The sequence below is a fragment of the Leopardus geoffroyi genome, chromosome B4, assembly GCF_018350155.1.
Source record: "Leopardus geoffroyi isolate Oge1 chromosome B4, O.geoffroyi_Oge1_pat1.0, whole genome shotgun sequence".
Taxonomy (NCBI): Eukaryota; Metazoa; Chordata; class Mammalia; order Carnivora; family Felidae; genus Leopardus; species Leopardus geoffroyi.
Window position 1 is genome coordinate 27213784 of NC_059341.1, and position 27649 is coordinate 27241432.

Genomic DNA, 27649 nt, shown 5'->3' on the forward strand with positions numbered 1-27649 from the left:
AGGCTGCTGTGTTGTGGGGGACCACGTGGCTGGCACCTAAGAGTGACTTCGTAGAGCTGAAAGCTATCGCTGCCAACAGCCAGCAAGAAAAGAATAGCCGAAAAGAATAAGCTTTTAAGAGGATCCCAAGGCTCAGGTAAGATTGCATCCTGGCCAAGGCCTTAATTTTATTGAACCTTCTGAGACCCTGAGCAGAAGACCCGTTAAATCTGCCTCCGACCCCCTAGCCACAGAAACCGTGAAAATAAATATATGGTTTTAAACCATTCAATTGGTGCTTGTTTGTTATGCAGTAACAGAAGATGAATGTATTTGGGAAAACCTCTTTCTTTGTGCAAGTTTAGGCACTATCTATCTTAATACTGTAAGTATCTAAGTTCAGGACTGGCTGTGAAAGGGTGAAGGTTACCAGATGTGGCAGGCTGAGTAATGGCCCCAACTGTGTCTGCATTCTAGCCTCCAGAGACTGATAATGTTCCTTTACGTGCCAAAGGGACTTTGCAGATGCGGTTATAGGTCTTGAGATGGGAAGATTACCCTGGATTATCTGGGTAGGCCCATTATAACCACAAGGGTGCTTGCTTGAGGGAGACAGAAGGGTCAGACGAGGGAAGAAGATACGTTGATGGAATCAGAGCTATTGAAGATAATACTCTGCTGGCTTTGAAGATGGAGGAAGAGACCATGAGCCATGGGCTGTGAGTAGCCTCTAGAAGCTGGAAAGGACAAGGAAACGGATTGTCTTTCAGAGCCTCCACAAGGAATGCAGCACTGCTGACACCCCGATGTTAGGATTTCTGACCTCCAGAATGGCACTGTTTTAAGCCAGTAAATTTGCAGTAATCTGAGCAGCAATAGAAAAATATTACACAAGGTATGTGAGAAGCACTTAACAGGGAGAAACCAAAACAGTGATTACAGAACACACTATCCAGGAGAAGGAAGAAATACCTTAAAGATAGAAACTCTCCCTAATATGCTTGGAGAAGCAAGTGAATGAAAGAACAGAATGATACATATACATACAAACACTCAAAAAATCTTAAAAATTGACATATAATAGAAATTTAAAACTCAATATAAGGGTTGGTAGATAAAGGTAAGGAAATTGCTCAGAAAGATAAAAATAGGATAGATATAATGGAAAGATATAATAGGAGGTAGAAAGCAAGAAAGAAAAAAAGAAAAAATTAAAGGAACAAAGCAGTAGATTTGAAATGTGAACATTAGGACTTCCATTGAGAGAAAAGAAAAGAAAAGAGGGAAAAAGTCATTACAAAAATTTGCCAAAGTTGAAGGATATGAGTTTTCAGGTTGAAGTGAGTGACCAGAACAGGGGACAAATAAACTCATACTAAAGCACATTATAAACTTTGCTGGAAACGATTAGAAAATCCCACAGCCCCCCAGAGACATGGAAGGAGTGAATAAAAAGAAAGATCATGTACAAAAAACAATGTCAACATACAAAAGAATATTAATAACTTTGATCTTTTTAACAGCAACAAGGAAAACAAGGTAATGGCCAGTGCCTTCCAAGTTCTGATTGAAAAGGAATTGTGACCTGAAATTCTATGCCTAGCCAAACTGTCATAGGAATACTCCTCAGGTAATTTTACAGAAATTCCCCCTTTAAAAAAAAAAGTGTTTATTATTTTTGAGAGACAGAGACAGCATGAGCAGGGGAGGGGCAGAGAGAGAGGGAGACATAGAACATGAAGCAGGCTCCAGGCTCCAAGCTGTCAGCACAGAGCCCAATGTGGGGGTCGAACTCACGGGCCGTCAGATCATGACTTGAACCGAAGTCGGACGCTTAACCGACTGAGCTACCCAGGCGCCCCCAGAAATGCCCTTTTTTGGGGGTGGGGAGAGGGGAAGAGGGAGATAGAATCTTATGCAGGCTCCATGCCTCAATACAGAGCCCAACTTGGGGCTCAGTCTCACAACCTTGAGATCATGACCTGAAGCAAACTCAAGACTGAAGACTCAAGATGCTTAACTGATGGAGCCACTCAAGTGCCCCAGAAATGCCCTTTCTCACAGTATCACTGAAGGGTGTCTTCTGTAACATGAGGGGGCAAACCAAAAAAGAGGAACACAGGACTCAGGAAAAGAACAAAAACAGAAAATCGAAGAGCATACCCAGAATGATGGTTAGGAGGAGATCTGAGAAATGCCCCAAGCACAATCCTTAGGACTCTTCTGTCAACAAGTACTCAAGGTGAAATTTTCCAGTCTTTAAAAAAAAAACCCTAAACACCCAAGTTCAATTTCCATATAAAGTCACTGCACATACCTAGGTGTAAAACTTTATAAGTTTTGACTTAGGTGTGCACTCATCACCGAAATCAAGATACTGGATATATTTGTCATCTCTGAAAGTTCCATGTTGCACCCTTGTAATCCCTTCCTCCTGTGTCTCCACCCTCCCCACCCCCAGCACCTTTGTTCCGTTCCCAACCTGGGCTCCCCGGCAACTACTTACTGCTTTCTATCACTGTTGATACTTGCAAATAGAAATTATATAAATGGGACAATACAGTTTGTATTCTTGTCTTCTTTTAATCTGCATAATTGAGATTCAGCCATATTATTACATTTATTACCAGTTCAGTTTTTTTTTTTTAATTACTTAATAGTATTTTATGAACTATTTGGGCCATTTCTAGTTTTTGGCTGTTATAAATAAAGTTGCTATGAACATTCCATGTACTAATCTTTATTAGAGCATATGCTTTCTTTTCTCTTGGACAAATACCTAAGAGTAGAATTGCTGGGTCATATGGTCAATGTCTGTTTGGCTTTTTAAGAAACTGACAAATTATTTTCCAAAGCAGTTGTGTATTACTTTCTCATATGTGTATTGTTTCCACTTCCTCCTCATCCTCACCAACATTGAATATAGTCGGGCTTTCTAATTTTAGCCATTCTAATGGTGTGTTGGTCACCTGGTATAGGTAGGATGGAACCTCCCCACCCCCGTTAAAATTTGGCTTGGATTTCAAGACTGATGCCACACACAGACACACCAAGGTGGCATGCAAAGGTTTATCATATAATAAGACCTTCTGAAGAGACCAAGGCAGGCTTCCCAAACTGCTCTGAAATTGGCTTGAGAGAGCAAGGAAAGGAGAGTGGCTTGGGGTTTTAGTGGAGATTAAGGGGTGGGATTGGGTCGAAGGTTCCTTTGCATGGGCTGTGGTTGTGTGGTTTAAACTTCCTGCTGACATTAAAGCTAGGAGCACCCGTGTGTGTGTGTGTATGTGTGTGTGTGTGTTTATTTTTAAGTCCACTTTCCCAGTTGGGGGGCAGAAAGGGAAGAGGAAAAGATGGACTTGAAAGCTGTTAGCAATCAAACATCAAAACTGGAGTCAGATATTTTATTACAAATGATCAGATCCTATTTTTATGTTAGTTTGTATTTTCTTATTAACTAATGTTTAACATCTTTCCATGAGTTTACATGCCATATTTATATTTAAAAAATTTTTGGTGAGGAATTTGAATGTACAATCCGGTTTTATGCTTGAAGTTGCACCCATAATTCCTGGTGAAGTCCCTTTAGTATAACCTTTTCATTTTCTTCTTTTCTTTTTAAACAGTTTTTTTCTTTACAACTCAGCTTTATTGAGATATAATTGACAAATAGAAGTCATATATATAATTAAGGTGTACAATTTGATGTTTTGATATGCATATACATTGTGAAATAATTACCAAAATCAAGGTAATCAACATATCACCTCACTAAATTACCCTTCCTTCCTCCCTCCCTCCCTTCCTTCCTTCCTTCCTTCCTTCCTTCCTTCCTTCCTTCCTCCCTTTTCTGTGGTGAGGACATTTAAGATCTACTCTTCCAGCAAATTTCAAGTATATAGCTCAGTATTAATTATAGTCACATCAATATACACTATATCTTCATAATTTATTGATCCTGTATAACTGAAATTTTGTACCCTTTGAACATCTCCCCATTTTCCACTCCATCCAGCTCTTGAGAACTACCATTCTATTCTCTGCTTCTATGAGGTGGAATATTTTAGATTTCATACATACATGAGATCGTGCAGTATTTGTCTTTCTCTCTGGCTTATTTCACTTAGTGACGTGTCCTCCACATTAATCCATGCTATCACAAATGGCAGGATTTCCCTTTATTAAGGTTGAATAATATCACTTTGTGCGTGTGTGTGTGTGTGTGTGTGTGTGTGTGTGTTGTACTTTATCCATTCATCTGTCGATGGACATTTAGGTTGTTTCTGTATCTAGGCTATTGTGAATAGTGCTGCAGTGAATGTGAGAGCACAGTTATCTCTCTGAGATACGGATTTCATTTTCTTTAGATATATACCCAGAAGTGGGATTGCTGGATCATATGGTAGTTTTACTTAATTTTTGAGGAGACTCCATACTGTTTTACATAATGGCTGTACCAGTTTATATTCCCATCAGTGTACAAGGGATCCCCTTTCTCCACATCATCTCCAACATTGATTATGTTTTGTTTTTGCTAAAAGCCATTCTAACAGGTGTGAGATGATATTTCATTGTGGTTTTGAGCTGCATTTCTCTGATGGTTAGTGATGAGCATCTTTTCATATACCTGTTGACTCTGTAGGTCTTCTTTTGAGAAGTGCCTATTCAGGTCCTTTGCCCATTTTTAATTTTGCTATTGAATTTTATGAGTTCCCATAAACTTTGGATATTGACTCTGTATTGAATATGGTTTGCAAATTTTGTCTTCCATTCCATAGACTGCTGTTCCACTTCACTGTTTCCTTTTCTGTGCAGACATATTTAGTTTGATGTAATCCCACTTGTCTCTTTTTGCTCTTTTGCCTGTGGAACATTTCCAAAAAAACAGATCAATGTCAAGAAGATTTTTCCCTGTTTTTTCTAGTTTCATGGTTTCAGGCCTTACATTTAAATCTTTAATCCATTTTGAGTTGATTTTTGTGTATGGTGTGATATAAGGATCCACTTTCATCCTTCTGGATGTGGATATCCAGTTTTCCCAGCACCGTTTATTAAAGAAGCTATCCTTTCCACATTGTATTTCTTGGCACACGTATTTTTATTGTTTACTTATTTATTTTGAGAGAGAGAGCATGAATAGGGAAGGGATGGCAGGGGGGCGGAGAGAATCCCAAGCAGGCTCTGTGCATTCTGTGCAGAGCCTGACATGGGGCTCAATCCCACAAACTTTGAGGTCATGACCTGAGCTGAAATCAAGAGTCAGACGCTTAACGAATTGAGCCCCCAAATGTCCCTTCTTAGCACATTTATTTATTGAAGATCAGTTGATATGTGTATATTTATTTCTAGGCTCTGTATTCTGTTACATTGGTCTGTTTTTTTGTTTTCATGACAGTGCAATACTGTTTGATTACCATAGCTTCATAATGTATTTTGAAATCTGGAACTGTGCCCCCCTCTTTGTGTTGTTGTTGTTGTTGTTGTTATTGTTTTGTTTTCCTCAAAGATTGCATTGGCTATACAGGGTCTTTTGTGGTTTAATATGAATTGGATTTTTTTTTCTATTTCTGGAAAGAATGGAACTGGCATTTCGATAGGAATTGCATTGATTCTTTAGAGCACATTGGGTACTATGGACATTTTAATAATATTAGTTTTTTCAATCCATGAATATAGGATGCATTTATCTGTGTCTTCTTTAATTTCCTTCATTAATGTTTTATAATTTTCAGTGTACAAGTCTTCATCTCTTTGTTAAGTTTACTTGTAAGTATTTTATTCTTTTTGTTGTTATTGTAATGATATTGTTTTCTTGATTTTCTTGTCAGACAGTTCATTGTTTATATAGAGAAATGTGACTGAATTTGGTATGTTGATTTTGTAGCCCACAACTTTACTGAATTGCTTTATTCATTCTCACAGTTTTTGTTGTTGTTATTATTGAGTCTTTGGGGTTTCCTACATCTATGATCATGTCATCTGCAAACATAATTTTACTTCTTTTCAGATTCAGATACCTTTCCTTTCTTTTTCTTGTCTAATTGGTCTAATTAGCACTGCTAGGACTTGCAGTGCTATGAAGTAGTGAGAGGGGGCATCCTTGCCTTGTACGAGGTCTTAGAGGAAGAACTTCCAGCTTTTCCACATTGATTATGATGTTCGCTGCAAGATTTTCATATATGGCTTTATTGTGTTGAGGTAAATTTCTCTATACCTATTTTGGTGAGAGTTTTTATCATGAATGGATATTGACTTTTGTCAAATGATTTTTCTTTGTCTGTTGGGATGATCATGTGGCCTTTTTCTTTTATTCTATTAATATGGTATATCTCATTGATTGATTTTCATATGTTGAATCAATCTTGAATGTGAGGCATAAGTCCCACTTGGTCATTGTATATGACCCATTTAATATACTATTGAATTTGGTTTGCTATTATTTTATTAAGGAGTTTTGCATCTGTGTTCATCAGGGATATTGGCCCATAGTTTTCTTTTGATTTTTTGGTTTGGTTTGACTTTAGTGTCAGGATGATGCTGGCTTTATAAAATAAGTTAGGTATTCCCTCCTTCTATATTTTGGAAGAATTTAACAAGGATTGGTATTAATCTTCTTTGAATATTTGGTAGAATTCACATATGAAACCATCTGGTCCTAGGCTTTTCTTTCTTGGGAGGCTTTTTGATTACTGATTCAATCTCCTTGTTTGTTTGTTTGTTTTTAATGATTATTTATTTACTTAGAGAGAGAGAGCACATGCAAGCAGGGAAGGGGCAGAGAGAGAGGGGGAGAGAGAGAATCCCAAGCAGGCTCCATGCTGTCAGCATAGAGCCGGACTCAGGGTTTGATCTCACCAACGTTGAGATCATGACTTGAACTGAAATCAAGAGTTGGACACTTAACCAACTGAGCCACCTGGGTGCTCCTCAAGTCTTCTTAATTTTTATCGGTCTTTTCAGGCTTTCTTGTTTCTTCTTGGCTCAGTTTTGATAGGCCTTATGTTTCTAGGAATTTACCCATTTCTTGTAGATTATCTAATTGGTTGGCATATAATTGTTTATAATAGTTTTCTATGATCATATTTTTTCCTGAGGCATCCATTGTAATGTCTCCTCTTTCATTTGTGATTTTATTTGAGTCTTCTCTCTTTTTTTACTTACCTAGCTAAAGGATCATTGATTTCATTCTTTTCAAAAAATAAAATCTTATTTTTGTTAATTTTTTTCTATTGTCTTTCCATTCTCTTTTGATTTACTTCTGCTTTCATGTTTATTATTCCTTCTTATAATTTTGGGTTTAGTATGTTGTTCTTTTTCTAGTTCCTTGAGGTGTAGAATTAGATTGTTTATTTGAGATCTTTCTTTTTTAATGTGGGCATTTATTGCTATACAATTTCTTCTTAGTACTTTTTGGTGTACACCCTATACTTTCATATGTTATGCTTTAATTTTCTTTGGTCTTGAGGTAAAGTTTAAATTCCTTTTTTATTTCCTCTCTGACCTAATGGTTGTTCAAGAGTATATTATTTAGTTTCCATGTATTTTCAACTTTTCCTATTTTCTTATTTCTAGTTTTATTACATTGTGGTGAGAAAATATACTTGGAATGATTTTGATGTTCTTAAATTTGTTAAAATTTGTTTTATGACCTAACCTGTGATCTATCCTCGAGAATGTTCTGTGTGCACTTGAGAAGAATGTGTGTTCTGCTGCTTTTAGGTAGGAAGTTCTGTCCCTTGGGTCTATTTGGTCTATAATGTTATTCAAGTCAACTGTCTTATAATTGATTTTCTGTATGGAAGTTTGCTTCATTGTTCAAAGTAAGGGATTGGAGTTTCCTATTGTTAACTGTATGGCTATTCATTTCTCTCTTAAGATCTGTCAATATTTGTTTTATGCACTTAGGAGCTCTGATGTTGGGTGTGGATATATTATATTTAAGAGCTGTGATGTTGGGTGTGTATATATTATATTTAGGAGCTCTGATGTTGGGTGTGTATATATTTATAATTGTTATACCTTCTTGTTGAATGGACCCTTTTTGTCCCTAGAGACAGTTTTTGACCAAGTCTGATGTAAATATAGCAACTTCTGCTTTCTTTTGATTACCATTTGCATAGGATATCTTAAACCTCTTCATTTTTAGCTTCTATGTGTCCTTAAATCTGAAGTCAGTCTCTGATAGACTGCATAGCACTGGATCTTTTTTGTTTGTTTTTTTATCCATTCAGCTACTCTAAATGCCTTTTGGTTGAGGAGTTTTATCCATTTACATTTAAAGTGATTCTTGATAAGTGGAAACTTACTGTTGCCATTTTATTAATTGTTTTCTGTCTGTTTTAGAGATATTTTGTTCCTCTCTTCCTCTCTTGGTAGCTTCCTGTGCTGTTTGATGATGATGATGATGATGATGATGATGATGATGATGGGTGTGGTGACTTGCTTTGATTCTTTTCTCTTTATCTTTTGTGTATATATTATAGGTAATTTTTTTCTTAGTAGCTACCTCAAGGCTTGCATAAAATATCTTGTCATTATAATCATCTAAGTTTTATACAAAAACTCTATACTCTCCTCTCACCATATTCTGTGTTCTACTCAGAGGTTGCTTCTTTTTATATTGCATATTTGTTAACATATTATCTTTAAGCTTTTATATTTGGGTCAAATGTACATCATTTCAGAGTTACAATACTCTGTATTTGTTCACATAATTACCTTTACCAGTGAGATTTATGCTTTCATATGTTTTCACGTTGCTGTTTAGTGTGTTTTCACTTCAATTTAAAGAACTCTCTTAAGCGTTCTTGTAAGGCAGGTCTAATGGTGACAGACTTCCTCAGTTTTGTTGGCTTGGGAAGAACATCTCTTCTTTATTTCTTAATCTTTTTTAAACAATGTTTCTCTTTTTTTAATGTTTATTTTTGAGAGAGAGAGACAGAACATGAGCAGGGGAGGGGCAGAGCGAGAGTGAGACACAGAATCTGAAGCAGAAACGGGGCTTGAACCCACAGACCATGAGATCATGACCTGAGCCAAAGTCGGCCACTTAACTGACTGAGCCCCTCTCTTCTTTATTTTTATTTAAAAAAATATTTTTTAACATTTATTTGTTATTGAGAGACAGAGAAAGACAGAGCATGAGCATGGGAGGGGCAGAGAGAGGGGGAGACACAGAACCCAAAGCAGGCTTCAGGCTCTGAGCTGTCAGCACAGAGCCTGACATGAGGCTCGAACTCACAAACTGCAAAATCATGACCTGAGCCGAAGTCGAATGCTTAACTGACTCTGCCACCTAGGTGCCCCTCTCTTTTTTATTTTTAAAAGATAGCTTTGCTGGGAGACTTGGGTGACTCGGTCACTTAAGCGTCCAACTTTTGCTTTCAGCTCAGGTCATGATCATACAGCCGTGGGATCGAGGCCTGTGTTGGGCTCTGCACTGAGAGTATGGAGCCTGCTTGGGACTCTCTCTCTTCCTCTTTGTCTGTCCCTCCCCCACTCATGCTCTCTCATTCTCTTTTTCAAAATAAATAAACTTAAAAAAAATTTTTTTTAATAAAAGATAGCTTTGCCAAGTACTCTGAATATCTTCATCCTCTCTCCTGGCCCACAAGATTTCTGTTGATAGACCTGCTGATAGTCTTATGGAGACAGGGGTCCCTTGTATGTGATGAGCCATTTCTTTTCTTGCTGCTTTTAACATTTTCTGTCTTTGACTTTTGACAATTTAATTATGATGTGTTTCAATGTAGAGCTCTTTGTGTCCCACCTGTTTGGCAGCTTTTGGACTTATTGAATCTAGATGTCTGTTTTCTTCCCCAGATTGGGGCTTTTTTTTTTTTTTTTTTCATTATTTCTATAATAAGCTGCTGCCCCTTTTCTCCCTTCTCATTGTGGGACTCCTATAATTTGTATGTTGATTTTCTTACTAATATATCCTATAGTCTTTCTTCCCCCTTTTAAGTTTTTTTTTCTTCTCCTCTGACTGGATAATTTCAAATATGTCCTTGAGTTCACTGATTCTCTCTTCTGTTTGCTTTACTCTGCTGTTGAAGAGCTGTACTGCATTTTTGTTTCACTCATCTCTAGAATTTTTGCTTAGTTCTTTTTTAGGACTTCTCTCTCTTTGATGAACTTATTTTGTTCATGTATTGTTTTCCTGATTTCATTCAGTTGTCTTTCCCTACACCCTTGTATCCATGGACCCTTGTAGCTTACTGAGCTTCTTTAAATCAATTATTTTGAATTCTTTCTCAGGCAATCTATTTCTTTGGGATCAGTTATTGGAAATTAGATATTCTTGGCTCCCTTATCAATATTAGTTGGCTGTATATGTAGAGGTTTCATTATGGTCCCTCTGTTTGGTTCCATTGGTCTAAGTGTCTGTTTTTATGCCAGTACCATGCTGTTTCAATTATTATAGCTTTGTAGGACAGTTTGAAATCAGGAAGTGTGATGTTTGCAGGTTTTTTTCCTTATGATTCTTTGGGGTCTTTTGTGGTTCCGTATGAATTTTAGGATTTTTTTTTTTTTCTGTGGAAATTACCATTGAGATTTTTATAGGGATTGTATTGAATCTATAGATGTTTTTGGCTGGCATGGACATTTTAACAGTATTAACTTTTCCAGCATGAACACAGGATGTCCTTGCATTTGTTTTGCTTTCTTCAGTTTCTTTCAGTAAAGTGTTACTGTTTTCATTGTATAGATCTTTCACTTCTTTGGTTAAATTTATTACTAGGTATTTTATTGTTTTTGTTCTATTGTTCATGGAGTATCTTTTTCCATTTTTTCACTTGAGTCTAAATGCCTCTTTAATTCTGAAGTGGGTCCCTTATAGTTGGGTCTTCATATTTTTAAATCCATCCAGCCACTTTGTGCCTTTTGATAAATGAATTCAATCTATTTACTTTTAGAGTAATTATTGATGTGTAAGGACTTGGTAATGTCATTTTATTAACTGCTTTCTGGGTATTTCATATTTCCATTGTTTCTTTTTCTCTGTTTCTGCCCACATTTGTTAATTGGTTTTCCATGGTGGTATGTATGCTCTTTCCCCTTTCCATGTCTATTGTGGATCTACTCTAAGTTTTTGCTTTGTGGTTACCATGGAATTTACATAAAACATTGTATAGATAAGACAGTCCATTTTAGGTCGATAGGAACTTATCTTCAATTGCCTATAAAGGCTTCAACTTTTTACTCCTCCCTTTTGTATTAATAATGTCACGATTTACCTCTTTTCATGTTGTGTTTTGTTAACAATTTATAGTAGCTATATTTAATTTCACTACTATTTTCCTTTAGCATTTGTAACTACAGTTCAGTGGTAATACACTATCTAATATAGAGTTACATTTTTCTCAGTCTTACTGTATGTTTTTCACCTTTACCAGTGTATTGAGTACTTTCATATGTTTTCATGTCACTGAAAAATGTTGAAGGGAACTCTTTGAGTGGAAAGGAAAGACCATAAGTAGGAGCAAGCAAAGTAGAAAGCACAAAAGCAGTAAAAATAAGTGTATCTATAAAAATCAGTCAGAGCATTCACAAAATAAAAGGATGTAAATTATGAAACCATATACCTAAAATGTCGGGGGAGAGGAGTAAAGAATGGGCCCAAACTTAAGCAACCATCAACTTAACATAGATTGTTAAATGTATAAGATGTCATACATAAACCTAATGATAACCACAAATCAAAAACCAGTGATAGATATGCAAAAAATCAATAAAAAGTAATCCAAGTATATCACTGAAGAGAGCCAGCAAACACTGACAAGAGAGAGCAAGAGAATAAAGTAATAGAGAAGAAATACAAAAACAACTATAAAACAAGTAAAAAATTGCAATAAGTACATACCTATATGTATTTTGAATATAAATGGACTCAGTGTTCCCATTAAGAGATATAAGGTGACTGGGAGTGCCTGGGTGGCTCAATCAGTTAAGTATCCGACACTTGATTTCAGCTCAGGTTGTGATCTCAGGGTTGTGAGATCAAGCCCTGCATCAGGCTCCACACTGAGCATGGAGCCTGCTTAAGATTCTCTCTCCCTCTCCCTGTGCCCTCCCCAACTTGCACGCTCTCTCTCACTTTCTAAAAAAAAAAAAAAAAAAAAAAAAAAAGATATAAAGTGATTGAATGGATACGAAAGCAAGACCCATCTATATGCTGCCTACAAGAGACTCATTTCAGATCTAAAGACACCTGCAGATTGAAAGTGAAGGGATAGAAAAGCACTTACCATGCAAATGGAAGTGAAAAGAAAGCCAGGGTAGCAATACTTATATCAGACAAAATAGACATTCATTTAAACAGAGACTGTAACAAGAGACAAAGAAGGACAGTATATATTCATAAAGGGAGCAACCCAACAAGAAGATACAAAAACTGTAAATATTTATGCACCTGGCATGGAAGCACCCAAATACATAAAGCAGCTAATAACAAACATAAAGGAAGTGATCAGTAGTAATATAATAGTAGCAGGGGACTGTAACACCCTACTTACATCAATAGATAGATCATCCAAACAAGATCAACAAAGAAAACTGTGGCTTTGAACAACACATTACACCAGATGGATTGAATAGACATGTTCAGAACATTCCATCCTAAAACAGCAGAATGCAAACTCTTTGCAAGGACACATGGAACATTCTCCAGAATAGATCACATATTAGGCCACCAAACAAGTCTCAACAAATTCAAAAAGTTCTTAGTCATACCGCGCATCTTTTCTGACCACAACACTATGAAACTAGAAATCAACCACAAGAGAAAAATATGGAAAGAATACAAATATATGAAGGTGAAATAACATGCTATTAAACAACGAATGAGTCAGCCAAAAATCAAATGGAAAGTACAAAAATACATGAAGAAAATGTAAAAAGGAAACACAACAGTCCAAAATCTTTGGGATGCAACAAAAGTTGTTCTAAGTGGGAATTTTATAGTAATACAGGCCCACCTCAAGAAGCAAGAAAAATCTCAGAAAAACAACCTAAACTTACACCCAAGGGAGCTGGAAAAAGAAAAACAAACAAAACCCAGAACCAGTAGAAAGAAGAAAATGATAAAGATTAGCGTAGAAATAGATGAAATAAAAACTAAAGAAACAATAGATCAATGGAACCAGGAGCTGGTCCTTTAAAAAGATCAACAAAATAGATAAACTCATAAAAAAGAAGCAGTGGCGTTATGGAGAAGAGTTCCTGTAGTGCCTATAGTGTAATGTCTCCTTCACCACAACCTGGTGCTTCAGGGGCGTCTCCTGTGTGTGTCCTGTGTGCCCAGTGTTGTGACTGAGCTGCATTTGCCTTCAGTTCAGTTAGCTGCAATGTCTCTCTTTGCCTATTGTGGGCAGTGTTTGCTCCCTCTGTCATTAGTGGACCAGTCTGGCGCCACTTCCGGCTTTTGTTGAGTTAGACCAGGTGTTTGCCAATGATTCAGTAGCGCTGAACTGCACAGTGCTTTCCCTGTGCTGTCCCTTGAGAGGCTTTTGTTGGTGGGCAGGTCCTGCAGTCAGACCTGATGTCTGCCCCCAAACCAACTGCTGGGGCCAAAGTTGGACTGATGTGTATGGTTATCTTCTCCTCTCCCCGGGGTAGGAGTCACTTTGGAGTCGTGCTGGCCCCTATTTAGGGCTGCTTGCACACTGCCGGTCTTGTGGCATTGCTTTGGATGGGCTCCGGCCAAAGGCATATTGGAGGGGGTAGGTCTGCAAGAGAATGCAGGGGTGGGATGTGCTGTGCCAGCAAGGTGAGCACTGGTGCATTGTGAGACTGGACCTGTAGCCACCTGGAAAACTCCTGCTGAGACAGTCAGAGTTGGAGGGGGAAGATATGCAGAAACAAGTGGGGGTGGGCTGCACTGTTGGCAAGCTAGGTGGAAAGTGTTCCATGTATCTAGGCCAGGGTTGGGTAGGGGAGGAAAATGGCACCCACCAACTCTTTTGTTCTCAGAGAAGTCTCCCAAAGATCCTTGCCCCTCCAGCACACACTCTGAGATTAGTAAATAAATCTCCTCCCCATATACCCCAGGTGCTTTTCAAACTGCTGGTTCTACTGTTGTATCTTAGTGAAGTTGTTTGTTATGCTGTCTCTTCAAGGGCAGGGACTCTGACTTTCCAGTTTTCCTGGAGCTAAGCCTGCTGATTTTTAAAGTTCCAGGTGTTGAGCCCCACTGCTGATTAGGACCCTCTGATTTTCAAAGGCAAATGTTATGGGGATTCATCTTCCCCGAGCCGGTCCCCTGTGCCTGAGATGCCTGGTGTGGGGTTGCTCCTCTCCCCTTTCTGAACCTGCAGCATCCCTCCCTCCTGCGGACACTCTCATAGGACCATTTAGCTGGTCACCACATCTCCACCCTTCCTGCCCTGTAAGATGTGGCCTCTTCCCTACATTTAGCTGTGGAGAATCTGTTCTGTGAATCTTTAGGTTGTTTTCTGGGTTATTTACACTGATGTGGGTGTTATATAGTTGTATTTGTGGGAGGAGGTGAGCTTAGAATCCTCCTAGTCTGCTATCTTCCCCGGAAGTCCCCTCAGCTGTTATTTCTTTAAATAGGCTCTCTGCCCACCTCCTTCCTCTTCTCCTTCTGGAATCCATATTATTATTATATTTGTCTTTCTGATGTAATCCCATAGCATTTGTAGGCTTTCTTTACTCTTTTAAAATCTTAGTTCCTTTTTTCCCCTTCTATTTGTGTTATTTCAAAATTCCTATTCTCCAAGTCATTTCTTCTTTCTTCTTTCTGGTCTGCCCTGCTACAGGCACTCTATATTATGTTCTTCATTCCATTCATGGAATTCTTCAGCTCCAGAATTGTTATTTGGTTCTTTTAAGTAATTTTACTATCTTTGTTAAAGAAATCACTTTGTTAATATACTTTCTTCCTTATTTCATGGAATTGTTTTTCTGAGTTTCCTTGTAGCTTGCTGAGATTCTTCATAACAACCTTCAAAAATAATTCAGATGATTTAATATTTTCTTTTCTAATTTATTTTTTATTCTAATTCAAGCGTAGTTAACACACAGTGTTATAGAAGTTTCAGGTGTAGAATATAGTGATTCAGCACTTCCATGCATCATCCTTTGCTCATGACAAGTGTACTCCTTAATCCCCATCGCTTATTTTACTCGTCCCCCCCATCTACTTCCCCTTAATATTTTCTAATAGCCACATTAAAAAGATAAGAGAAAAAAGGAAATTAGTTTTAATTATATATCCATATATATTAAAGATAATTTCAGTTTTTTATTTCATTTTTACATAGCTATGCATCACATACTGTTGTAGGTACTGGGGATATAATGGTGACAAAAGCAACACGACTCCTGCTGTCATAGAACTTAATGTGTTTTGGGTGGGGTGGGTGGGGGGGAGAAGATAGACATTATTTGAAGGTTTACAACAGAAAAAAGTCCAAATACCTAAGTGGGAGTGTTTGTTTGTTTGAGAATTCTCCTTTTCTTTTTGTAATGCCATGTTACCTTGATTTTTCATATTCTTTGCAGGTATGTGCTTATGCTTCTGAATTTGAAGTCATAGACACCTTTAACTCCTTTCTTTCAGCAGATGGAGTGTTATGTTCTATGGTGTTGTTATTAAATGAGGATTTTTTTTCTTTCTTCTTCTCGGTCTTCATGAAAGTGTCTCTGCTTCATTTTTCTTGTTCCCTCTTGTGGATGAATTTTTAAGCTCTTATATCTACTCTGGTTCTTTTAATTCTACCTTGCTAAATATTGGAAACCTGCCTTCTTTTCCATCAGGTGGCAGTATAGTTCAAGTTTGCGGTCTGTCCCTAGTCCACCAATCTTGGCCTGTTTTCTTAGCCAGTTCCCTATTTACTGGATCTTGTTCTCCCAGGCACACTCCTGGTCATTCATAAAGAACTTGTAGCAGAGTGGGGGGACGTGTGGGTTTAGCACTTCGTGCATTGGGGCACCCCTGGACTAGGAGGGAGATCTTCAGGGGTGGTACTCCCAGAGGCTTATGGGTGGATTTCTGCTAAGTATAGTCTAACCCTTTGAAATTCATATCTGCCTCTTTCTCAGTATGCTCCCTCCCCCTGCTGTAGAGCTCCCACCTTAGTACTGTGGGTGTTGATGGGGAGAAATGGGTGTCTTCAGCTGAGTCTCATTCAACTGGATAGTTTGGCTGTCCCACTTCCCTAGCCCCCTGTGGGAGATTGTTCTATTTTTAAAGTGTTACTTTTAAACTCCAGGATAACCATTGAGAAAATAACTAAAAGGTATACGGAAAAGTAAGTAAGAATTCAATAAAAGTTGTATCCTAGAACAAAAAAAAAACAAAAGAAGGCAGTAATGGAAGAATTGAACAAAAGATATGACATATAAACACACAGACACACACAGACACAGACAGAAAGACACACACACACACACACACACACACACACACACACACACACACAAATGCCAAAATGGCAGAAGTAAGTACTTTGTCAGTAATTGCTTTAAATGAACATTAAAAGGCACAGATGGCAGAATCGATTAAGAAACAAGATCTAACTGTATTTATTTATCTATGTACCACCCTCCTAAGTATTCTGCATTACAAACTGTAATGCTTTGATTCATGAAGTCCTCTTGTTTCTGCTGGCTTCCCCTTCCTAGAACTTTCACTGGTAACTCTCAAGGCAGTAAGCTGGGAAAAATTTAAGGATCATTTCATTTCTTTCCTGTCTCTCAGGGCTCACTTCTTTTTGCCTTTAGATTCAAAGTCATGAAAACTGGTTTTCTGTTGTTGTTTGTCTGATATTTTAGTTATTTTAAGTGGCACTACAAGTCCAATCCCTGCTATTCCATCTTGGCTGGAGGCAGATGCCATTATTAATTAAGATTTATTCATTTATAAAAGTCACATAATAGGTTAGGGTTATAATTTTTCACCCATTAAATTTGGATTTTATTAGTAAACTTTAGTTTTTACCAGTTACCGTATAAGCTGGCCTAATATTGATAACCTTACAATTGTTCAAGACAAAAGTATTTCTTTGGCCCTAAAAAAAAATCACTTTAATGATGAGAAATATGTTAGTGGAAAAGGCATTCCAGTTTTTTTTTAGTATAGTATAAAATAACAGTGCTTTGACTGATCTTAATGAATAAAGTAATCGTCTTTTTTTATTTAAGAGTAAGAGGAAAAAAATTGATTTTGAATGTCTTGGTGAGTATTCATTGCCAGTAGGCTATTTTTCATGTCTCAAGAAAACACCTGTTGTGTATACTAGGCCACACATGTTATAAGTTCATTACATGAACTTATATTAACTTATAACATTTTAACTTATAACATATTAAAACTTATAACATATTAACCACAGCAGTTACAGTGGGAAGGAAAGAAAGCTTCATCAGGCATCTACTTACTGACCTGGAAACAGAACAGCTGGAAATGTGGTTCTAAGTTTACTTTAAAAAATAAGACACTTTGATCTAAAAGCATTAATTTAAGTAGCAGGAGACTCCCAAATTTGGACATTTTATATATATTTTTGGTTTAATCAAAATAATTTTGTGCATCTATGTCTATGCTTGATCTCTTCCTCTAAAAGTTGCTTTTGATTAGAGTAGTCTACTCATTTAAATGTCAGGAGGCTTTAGCCTTCAGTGATGGAAAAGTAGAAATTTGATGGCTCACTAACATATGAAAAAAGAATACAAGAACAATACTGGATATTGTTTTAATTTTGCCCATATAAGTTGCCGTTAGGATGAATAGCAAGATTACATATACTCTAGATGTGACACCAGAAAAAATAATGCTTCACACATCATGAAGTAATAATATTAGGTTCTGTATCAATAGGCCATAATACATTTTTGACATAATATTTATTAATGTGTATTTCTTGGAATACATATTAACCAATACAGAGTTTATGGGTGTGATTAAGAAAAAAAATTACAGAATTAGTCTTGGATAGGAAAACATTAGAAATGAATTTAATAGAATATTTGCTAATAAGAGTTATAATGTAGTATATCCCTACAGAATGGTATTTTGTGCTTTTTGACAGCTTAACTTTGTGGCAGAGAGTAAGGCTGGATATTGGTCAATAGGTCAGAATCCATGGCAGTATATGGATAAATGGAAGCTATTATTCCAATTTTCATTGGGTGATTTTAGAATGGTGCATGGATGGATGGGTGAATGAATTCTGAGCCAAATCAGACATATAACCGAAGAATGGCACATTGCTTCATTTAAGAGTATCCTAGTACATCTCTTCCCCCAGCCTCGATACTCTTCTGTTTTAGCTTTATTCCTCCTAGCCAGGAGGAAAGAGAATTATACTTAAAAGAACACATATTCTTATTCTGGGCAGAGAAGGCCAGTCAGTTACAGAGTGCATAAATGCCTATGGAGGGTTAATTGTGTCGTGTCACATTACAAAAGTTATTAAACATGCCCAAAAAAAAAAGCAAACTTTTGATAATAAGAAAAATTTTTTTCTGTATAAAAACTAAGCACTTCTGTTTTCCTCTGCTGTTAAAGCAGGCTGTGCTGCTTTGGTGAACTAGAAATTTTATTCTTTTTTTTTTTTTTTTAATTTTTCTTAACGTTTATTTATTTTTGAGACAGAGAGAGACAGAGCATGAATGGGGGAGGGTCAGAGAGAGAGGGAGACACAGAATTTGAAACAGGCTCCAGGCTCTGAGTGGTCAGGACAGAGCCCGACGCAGGGCTCGAACTCACAGACCGCGAGATCATGACCTGAGCCGAAGTCAGACGCTTAACCAACTGAGCCACCCAGGCGCCCCAGAAATTTTATTCTTAAAAGGGCTGGTATTCTCTGAAAATTTATGGCAAAATTAAGCTGTCATTTAGGCTCCCAAGTAACAGCTTCACAGAGATTTCTGGAAGTTCTTTGAAATGATAATCATTCTCGTATGTGCCCAAATGACTTAAGAGCAATATAGACCTGTGTCAGAATGTGCATTCTAAGGGAATAAGTCACTGGTGACTGTGTGGAGGAAACGTAGGTGAGGCCTTGTTTGGGAGTTAGGGGGAGATGGCTTCTATCTCTTTTCAGGTGCTGTTGCCTTAATGTACTCTGAGATTGTAGGATCCTGTTATATTGTAAAAACATACATTAGAAAATATCACAAAATGATAAACTAATACATAACATCTCTGTCCTTTATCTCTGAAAGTATCTTCTAATTCCTCTTCAAGCTATTTCTGTTTTTCAGTCAAGTGATTTTGCTTCAAGTCCAGACTAAAAATGGAAAGTTGGCCTGAGTTATTTACCTGCATATATACACAGAATTTGATTCCTTTATTTTTCTCATCCTCCACCTCCAATCCATTGGCATGCCCTGTGGGCTGCTCTACGGAGGAGACTTCAGATGTGTGTGCTTCCCATTGTCCCTACTGCTTATGCCCTAGCTCAAGCTGCGCTCATCTTCTTTTATTTCTTAAGTTTATTCATTTTTGAGAGAGAAAGCATGACCAGGGAGGGGCAGAGAGAGGGGGACAGAGGATCTGAAGGAGGCTCTGAGCTGACAGCAACGAGCCCGATGCAGGGCTCAAACTCACAAACTATGACATCATGACCTGAGGTGAAGTCAGACACTCACCTGACTGAGCCACCCAGGTACCCAACTGACATCATCTTCTTGCCCCTCTCCTCACTTCCAATATTGATTTCCCCCTTTCTGCTTACCACAATAGTTTGTTAGTATGTTAGTCTGCTAGGACTGCTATAACAAAATATCACAGCCTGGAAAGCTTCAACAACAGAAATTTAATTCTAATTTAATACTAATTATGTAAAGGTCTTATTTCCAAATACTGTCACCTTGAGGGGTAGGGCTTCAATATGAATTTGGGGTGGTGGGGAGGACACAACCTAGTCCATAGCAGTTGGATGGATCTTTAAAAAGTTAAAAATCAGATCAGGTTTCTTCCCTGTGTAAAACTCTCCAATGGCGGGGCATGTGAGTGGCTCAGTTGGTTGAGCATCCAACTCTTGATTTCAGCTTGGGTCACGATGACAGGTCATGGGATTGAGCCCTGTGTTGGGCTCTATGCTGAGTGTGGAGCCTGCTTAAGATTCTCTCTCTCCCTTTGCTCCTCTGCCCACCACTCATGCGTGCTCTCTCTCTCAAAATAAAATAAAATAAAATAATAATAATAATAATAATAATAATAAAAAACCCCTCCCAAATGGCTTCTCATCACTCTGAAGATAAAATCCAAACTCCTTACCTTGACTTTCAAAACTCTATGTAATCAGGCCCCTGTCTATTACCCAGGGCCACATCACACAACCTCAGGAGTCATGGTTCCCACACAACAGAATCATTTATGCAGAAACCCTCATCTGTGCTCCTTTCAGTACATCTTGATATATCATCAGGCATCCTCGCTGTTTGGTCATCTGCAGAGGCGGATGGACTCTGCTCACCCAAAGTTAGGTTCAGATGTCCAGCCACATGATGCCACCCACACATCCTCAGAAGGTAGAACAAGATTTATTACTTACCTTATATGAGATCTTTGAGGAGAGCAGGGCAGCCGCCTCCCAAGCAGGTCTGCAGTGGCTTTCAAGACCAAGGAAATGAGATTGACCTGGGGTTTTTTTTTTTTTTTTTTTATTGTGGATTGGGGGTAGGGCTGCGGTGGCTAGGAAAGGGGCATGCCTTGTTTGAGTCTCCTTCCAGCATTAAAGGAGGAAGTGCTGAACTTTTCTCATCAGCTTGTCCAGATGTGGAACCCAAAGTGAAGAAGAGGGCATGAGGCTTAACAGCAATCAAATATCAAATATCAAAAATCCATCAGAACTCTACTCCTCCAGCTTTTTGTTCCTCAATAGGTCTTGACTCTTTTTGGCCTTTTGCTCTTGCATATAATTTTAAGGATTATCTCAAATCCCATAATAAGCCCTGTGAGGATTTTTATCAGAATTGCACTGAATCTGTATATAAGTTGGGAGAATCACTGACATCTTTAGGATATTGAGTCCTTGCATCAAAGAACAGTGTGTATCTATTTAAATGTTCTTTAATATTTCAATAAAAATAAATGATTTTCTCTGTTCAAGGTTTTTATAATATTTAGTCGTAGTATATGTTACATTTTTTGCTGCTTTTATAAAATTGTTTTATTCAACGTTTATTTATTTTTGGGACAGAGAGAGACAGAGCATGAACGGGGGAGGGGCAGAGAGAGAGGGAGACACAGAATCGGAAACAGGCTCCAGGCTCTGAGCCATCAGCCCAGAGCCTGACGCGGGGCTCGAACTCACGGACCGCGAGATCGTGACCTGGCTGAAGTCGGACGCTTAACCGACTGCGCCACCCAGGCGCCCCATAAAATTGTTTTATATGAGGGGCACCTAGGTGGCTCAGTGGTTAAGTGTCTGACTTTGGCTCTGGTCATGATCTCGCTGTTTGTGGGTTCGAGCCCCATGTTGGGTTCTGTGGTGACAGCTCAGAGCCTAAAGCCTGCCTCACATTCTGTCTCTGTCTCTGTCCTTCCCCTGCTCATACTGTCTCTCTCTGCCTCTCAAAAAAATGAATAAATGTTAAAAAAATTTAAAAACATTGTTTTATATGAAATTGTATTGCCAACTGAATCATACCTTATCAAGTAAGATAATGCTCCTTATCAGGTGAAGGAAGTTCCATTGTATTCCTAGTTTGCCAAGAATTTTTATCAAGGATAGTTATGAACTTAATCAAAACTGTTTTTTAAGTTTGTTTATTTTGAGGGAGGAGTAGGGGCAGGAAGAGAGATAGGGAGAGAAAGAATCCCAAGCAGGCTCTATGCTGACAGCACAGATGCAAGGGAGCACCGATGTAAGGCTCAGCCTCAAGAACCATGAGATCATGACCTGAGCCAAGATCAAGAGTTGGATGTTTAACCAACTGAGCCACGCAGGTGCCCCTCAAAACAGTTTTTTGGCTGTTAGTATGCCTTGTACTTTTTTGTCAAAAGCCAGACATGATGTACTGGGTGAAAGGAACTCTGGTAAATAGTCCTTTAGTAATGTAGTGATAAAGTATAGACGGAGGGAAAGTGTTGGAGAGTGTTATGATTAAGTCTCTTTTAGTAAACCTGTGGCCCTGGTCTGTGAACTTCAAAAGTGCTTCTCAGATTTCCCTTCCCACTTTAGATGAGACAAGATGGCTTGGGAAGGCTAGAGTTGTGTGTTTCCCATCTTTACATGGAATGCTATAGGAGGGCTCAATTTGGATATTTCTCTTGTCTCACATAGAAGGTTAGGGCCAGGTGGAGTTGGCTATTTCCCTTCCCTCAGGTCGGTTATGTTCAGATAAAATCTCCAACAGGTTAGCCTTTGTTACAATAGTTTCTTTTGAGGGCAGGGTTTATTATGAAAAACAGAATGCTCTGGTGTATTTCAAAATGATTACTTTTCCCTTATCCCTGTCAGAAACAGGAGGGTTTTTTCCTTTGATATTCCCTACAAGAACCTGTAGAGGCTCCTGGGGGTTAAAAAATCACCAAGATGTGGGGGGCTTCTTCGATGACTGGATTCCTATGGGGTTTTAAACTCTGTTTTGTCCACATTGAGGCTCCAGCAATTTATCAATTATAGTTTAGATTTTTAATGCAGAATGGATCATAGACCTAAATGTAAAACATAAAAGTATAAAACTTCTACAAGAAAGCATATAAAAAAATCTTTGTGACCTTGAGTAAGGAAAAGAGTTCTTAGACATGACAACAAAAACATTATCCATAGGAAAATGGGATAAGTCAGACTTTATCAAAATTGAAAACTATTCTATTAAGAGGAAGAAAAGACAAGTCACGGACTGGGAGAAAATATTTGTAAATCACGTATCTGACAGATAAATAGTATCCAGAATATGTATACTCTCAAAACTCAGCAATAAGAAAACAACTCAAAAAACAAGTTGGCAAAAGATTTGAATGGACATTTCATCAAAGAAAGTATACAGTTAGCAAATAAGATGTTCAGCATCCTTAGTCATTAGGAAAATGCAAAGTTAAAAACACATTGGATATCACTACTCATTAATTAGAGTGGTTTATTTTTTTAGGCTGACATGTGGGCAGTTCTTTGGTGGCTGGGTAAGTAGGGAAAGGACACCTGTGGTGGTTGGCAGCTGACTTCCAGTGGGCACAGCTCACCACAGTTATGCAGAGGTTGTCAGAGTGGAACTTCATTGAGATTGTGAATAAATTGATTGCTCAGAAAGAGCTGGAAGTAGTTTACACACTCGATGGGAAGGAATATATTATTCCAGCTCAAATTAGCAAAGAAATGAGAGATGAGCTATGTGTCTGAGGCTGTTGAGTAAACGTTGATCTGCAACAGGTAATCAATGTGGATCTGATTCTTGCTGAAAATAGAATTGGTGACATTGATAATTAGGAAAGCATGTTCAGCTAGTATTGGGATAACTGATAGATGAGAACTATTTGTATCTGTTATAGGAGGTAAATGACAAATTGCAAGAAAGTGATCAAGTCACCATATCCCAACTGTGCAAAACCTATGATCTTTTGGAAACTTTCTGACGCAGGCACTAACTCAAAGACTAGATAGACTTATTAATGGCCACATGGCTCTCTTAATAACAGAGGAGCAATATTTACTGAAGCTTTTATAGCTTGACATAAAGCACGCATCGTGGACTGTTCAGTGCTATTACCCAGCCTACAGCAGTGAATTCTCTGATTTTAAAATCCGGATGTCAAGAGCAGCGACTTTACTCTGTGTTTGAGGAACTTGTTAACAATGGTTGTTTATGGGGCTCTGTGGTTGGTGGAAGACAGGACGAGGCAGTGTTCATTCCTGACATTCACTCCAGAACACATCAGGCAGAATGGCTATCTAGAATTTGATGCTTTGTCCGGACTTGGAATCCCAGATGCTGTGACCTACATAAAGAAAAGATAGAAGACCTACACAAGTCTTGTCTTCGAAAGCAGCTGTGTGTTCAATGATTTGCAGATCACGTGGAAGCATCGGTAGAGGAAGCCATCAGCTCTGGAACATGGTTGATATTGTACCCCTGTTTCTCAGTTCTTTATCAGTTGAGGATGCTGTGATATTGCTTCAACAGGGTGATGAGAGCATTCTGCAAGCAGGTTTCAGCTGTAGTCTTTAGTGACACCATTGTAGTCAGTGGAAAATGTCTGAATAACTGCATAGAACTATTCGGTGAGCTGATGCACCAGGAAGCTGAAAAGGAACTGAAAAATAATCTGTTCACTTAATCACTGAAGAAGATCTGAAACAAGTCTCCATTTTAGAATGCATTAATACAAGTACAAAGGATAAAAAAAAGATGAAGGAAAGAGAAAAGCAACAGAGGGGAATGGAAGTGTCAGAGGAGGTAGCAGCAATGCCAGAAAGTACACAATTTTAAAAATCAAGAAGAAAGCAAGAAAAGACGATAGTGATGATGAGTTATCTCACACTGGGAGGAAGAAACCAGAGATCGCTTTTATGTTCCAACATGAGATTGAAGATTTAAAAAAATTTTTTTTAATCTTTATTTATTTTTGAGAGAGAAAGAGACAGAGGGCAAGCAGGGGAGGGACAGAGAGAGAGGGAGACACAGAATCCAAAGCAGGCTCCAGGCTCTGAGCTGTCAGCACAGAGCCTGATGTGGGGCTTGAGCCCACAGACCGTGAGATCATGACCTGAGCTGAAGTCGGAAGCTTAACTGACAGAGCCACCCAGGTGCCCCTCTTCCTGTTCTCTTTTTTGGGGGGTGAATTCCTTCATCTTGTCATTTTGGAGGAAGAAGAAAATTAATAAAATTAAAAATTAAAATTAAAAAAATTAAAAACAAAACAAAATCAAATAAAGGAAGCTAGATCCAAGGTGTGTTTCGGTTTGCTTATTGAAAGAAGCTTGATAAAATAGAGAAAAAAGGGAAAGGAAAAAAAAAGGTAAGAAAGAATTTTATAAATTAAAAAATTTATATAAGGAAACAGGATAAAGCAAAATAAAATATAAAATTTAAAATAAAGTAAAAAAATAAAAATAAAATTTTCTTTCTCGATCCAAGAAAGAGAAAGAAAAAATAAAACAATTTAAGCAAAAACAGAAGCAAAGAAAACAAACTGATAAATAAACCAGAAAACAGAATGAAACCCGAATGAAGTTACATCCAGTTTCCGCTAGAACTGAAACTATGAAGCACTCTATACTCCCTATATTAAGCAGGTGGAAGTATTTGTGTTGGTCTTCTTGGGGATGTACTTGGAGGGTGCAGTTGGGCAGGGTGTAATGGCTCCGTTATCCACTAGGTGGCGCTGCTTAGCTTACTGGGGTGGATCCGTGTGCATGCGCACATGCACCTGTACGGGAGAGGTGAGAATAGCTTCATCCAGCTCCCTAGTCTTTGGGGCAAGAATTTCGCACTTACCCACCATTGGTCAAGCACCCCTCCTTTGTCTCAGGCCTTTGTCCACTACCCACCTCTCCCCTGTGTGTGTCCCAAGTTGTCTGCCTGACGAGCAGCACCTCCCTCCAGAGTTTTATCTCACATAGGGTTGTGTTTCAAAAACCCCACACTTCAGAGACCCCTGTGGCTTGGACCTGTGCCAGCTGTCTGGGGGAGGGTCTCGCTGAGCAATGGCCAGGTGCTGGCTTGCCCCAGAAAACGTTGGTGCAATTGTGCAGCGGCAGAGGTTCAGACATTATGGCAAATCACAACACACAGAAGGTGCCAGGTTTTGCTGCACTTTGACATCTTTGTCCCAGTACCTGCAAACAGCTGCTCTCTGGGGTCTGCTGGGACCTTTGCCTGTGGAGAGGCCATATGGCCTCTATGAAATGCACTCCAAGCAGGGGAACCACTTCTCCCCATGTGGCACATGGACCCTTCATACCTGCTGCCTGCTTCTAGGGATTCGTCCTACTTCCTCACCAGAGCACCACCAGGCAATGAGCTCTGGAACTTTAGACTCTGCGCTCCACCGTTTATAGAATCTTGATGGTATTGAAACCCTCTCCTTTCTCCCCATCAATGGTTTTGGGGAGCAGATTTCTTGTCCAATCCCCTGCTAGTGTTTTCACTCTTTCTCTTTCTCTCCAGCTACTTTCAGGGGAGTGCTTTTCTTGCACAATCCCGGTGCACCATACTCTCCCCCGTCTTTTTTCTCTCTCTGCCCTCTTTCCGCAAAAACGACTCGCTACCCTCCATGGCTTTTCTCTCTCCTGATTCACCTCTCTGCACTGCATACCTGCCGAGTTCTGTGGCTCATATTATGCAGATTGTTGCGTTAATCCTCAGATCAATTTCCTCGGTGTTCAAAATGGCCTGATGCTGATCTAGCTGTGTTTTAGGGATGAGACAAGCTCAGGGTCTCCATACTGCCTCTGCCAACTTTACTCTCTCCTCAAAAATCGTGTATTTTGAAATTAGTAGAGGATGTTTTAATCCTAAAATTGAGAGATTTGCAAAACAAATTTATTACTAAGCTCTTGTTCTTATTTCTGGTATAAAAGTGAACTTTTATGTGGTTGAGGGATTTCAGGGAAGCCTTCATAGGTGCAGAAGAATACCAGAGGAGCCCATACATTGCTGTGCTCTATTCTAAAACAACATGCTAACAAGAGTGAGACAAAAAAAAAATAAAAGCTACTTCTTAATAGGTATAAGTTGCATTATAACATTAGAATAACTAAAAAATATAATACAAGTATTTCTCTTTAACCCAATTTGCATTTCTAAATGTTATTTTTTATAACAATGGTCACTCTGGCAATTAATTCTTTGTTGTAGGAGGATTTTTAAATGCGTTGCAACTTTTTCTTTTTTCAAAAATGAAAATCCCTATAAGAAAATAGGTATTCTTGTTTTCTAAAGACTATTTATAGTAAAAAGTAACTGAAATAATTCCTTGGAGTAATAATTTCAATCAAATGAGTTTTAAGCAACAATTTATTATATATCGAAAAGAAATTTATTTTGAAAATAATAGTAAGTTAAATCTCAAATATCAAAAAATTACAGGGTGGCATTCAACTCTTGATTACGGCTCAGGTTATGATCTCACAATTTGAGGGATCAAGTCCCACATTAAGTACTGACAATGCAGAGGCTGCTTGGGATTCTCTTGCTCCTTCTCTCTCCCTGCGCTCCCCCCTCCAGCCCCGGCTTGTGTGGGCGTTCGTGCACCCATACTCTGTCTCTATCAAAAAATAAGTAAGTAAACATTTTTAATATATATTTTTTTTTTTTTTTTTTTTTTAATTTTTTTTTTTCAACGTTTATTTATTTTTGGGACAGAGAGAGACAGAGCATGACCGGGGGAGGGGCAGAGAGAGAGGGAGACACAGAATCGGAAACAGGCTCCAGGCTCTGAGCCATCAGCCCAGAGCCCGACGCGGGGCTCGAACTCACGGACCGCGAGATCGTGACCTGGCTGAAGTCGGACGCTTAACCGACTGCGCCACCCAGGGGCCCCTTTAATATATTTTTTTAATGTTTATTTATTTTTGGGAGAGACAGAGACAGAAGTGAGTGGGTTAGGGGCATAAAGAGAGGGAGACACAGAATCTGAAGCAGGCCCCAAGCTCTGAGTTGTCAGCACACAGCCCGATACGGGGCTCGAACTCATAAGCTGTGAGATCATGACCTGAGCCAAAGTCGGACACTCAACTAACTGAGCCACCCAGGT

At 38.5% G+C, this 27649-nt stretch overlaps 1 pseudogene; it reads left to right on the plus strand.

The window, feature by feature from the left end:
- Window positions 1–669: 669 nt before the first annotated feature.
- The window catches only part of LOC123591760, a 72279-nt pseudogene continuing 45299 nt past the window's right edge, over window positions 670–27649 (plus strand).